The sequence below is a fragment of the Lucilia cuprina genome, chromosome 2 (assembly GCF_022045245.1).
Source record: "Lucilia cuprina isolate Lc7/37 chromosome 2, ASM2204524v1, whole genome shotgun sequence".
Taxonomy (NCBI): domain Eukaryota; kingdom Metazoa; phylum Arthropoda; class Insecta; order Diptera; family Calliphoridae; genus Lucilia; species Lucilia cuprina.
Window position 1 is genome coordinate 65,104,080 of NC_060950.1, and position 1,745 is coordinate 65,105,824.

At 23.4% G+C, this 1,745-nt stretch overlaps 1 protein-coding gene across 1 annotated transcript in view; it reads right to left on the bottom strand.

Moving 5' to 3' along the window:
* LOC111682928 overlaps positions 1-1,745 on the bottom strand; it is an 18,757-nt gene that overhangs the window by 947 nt on the left and 16,065 nt on the right. The window lies entirely within an intron of this gene.

Below are 1,745 nucleotides of genomic sequence, written 5' to 3' on the forward strand. Positions count from 1 at the left end.
GTTCTAGTTCTGTTCTAGTTCTGTTCTAGTTCTGTTCTAGTTCTGTTCTAGTTCTGTTCTAGTTCTGTTCTAGTTCTGTTCTAGTTCTTTTCTAGTTCTGTTATAGTTTTGGTCTAACTTCTAGCTCCAATTTAGAAGTTGAATATTTATTGTAGGATATTCAAAGTGCTATATGTCAAGTGATATTACATTGTTGTTATATTAAAATTAATTATACGTTCTGGTTTACATTATATATAATAATAAAACGAAACTAAAACAAATTCTCAAAGACTCTTGCAATACGAATAAATAATATATATATATATAGTCGGTCAACGGGTTTGTTGTAACCACTAAACAACCTTGAACATACAATTTTTATTCAATATATATTTTTTTCTATATTACAATACCATTGAATAAAGTACTTTGGCGTTCGGTCTAATAAAATAAATTATAAGTAAAATTAATTATTTATACTTGTATTAACTTATAAACACGTTGAAAAAAAGAATTGTATTATTTTTAGAGATTTATTGAGAAAAAATAAGAAAATATTACAAATAATTAAAAAACAATTGAGCAAAAACCGGAACATGTTAAAATCCTAGTATTTAGAATATTTATGAAAGTTAAACAACCTAGAGTAAAAGAATTCTTTTCATTAGCAACTAGTCATAATACCATGACCTTGAGCAAGGTAAACAAAAGAAAGCTGAAGTTAGAAGATTGTTTAGTTTTTATTGCATTTTAAATGTTTGTTTATAATTTATAAACAAATAAGATTATAATATTATAAAATATTATTTGCAGTTTGACTTGTCTAATAAAATTTATTATGCGAGATTTGTTTAAAAGAAATATTTTGTGTATCGAGTTTGACATTATGTCATAAATATTTTTTTAGAATTTTGGTTTAGATCTAAAGAAGAGGTGGTTAAGAATACAAGTAACAATTAGAGATATAAACAAATTTCATTTTATTTCATACATTTATATTATCACAAATCTTTTATCGGATAAGAAATGACGGAAATTCTTAATTAAAAACTTCTTTAACATAAAACTTCCCTTCATCTAGGAAGTAATTAAACATACAATTTATTGCAAAAATAATAAACTTAATTAGTCTACTTAAATTGTATAAAACAATACAAATTAATGCATTATATTATGCTTATTAACATATAGTTAAATAAAGATAGTTTTTAGTTATCAAAAAACTGCTTTTTGAGAACAAAAAAAATATTTGTTCTAAATATGTCTGTCACCAACTAAAAAGTTTTTGTCAAAATACTTTTGTTTTCAGAAGATCAAAACAGCCGATGCATGCATTTCATTAAATTAAGTAAAAATATTATAGAAATAGTGGATAAACAAAACAATTGACATTTGATCAAAAATTTTATGGAAATTTTTTAAACAAAACTAGTTTTTTTTATCATTTTTATAATAGAAAGTAACTTATTAAAAAAAATTCCCAACATAAAAATACAATAAATTTTTAAATATTCCCAAATCATAAACACAATTCCTGTATATACTCATCATACAAACGGAATATGATATCATAATATCAATGGATGACTTCAAAGTCCAAAAAAAATTTGCAAAAATAATTTTATTGATTTTAAAACTAATAATCTTTTTGACTAAACTGAACTAGAACTGAACTAGAACTGAACTAGAACTGAACTAGAACTGATCTAGAACTGATCTAGAACTGAACTAGAACTGAACTAGAACTGAACTAGAACTGAACT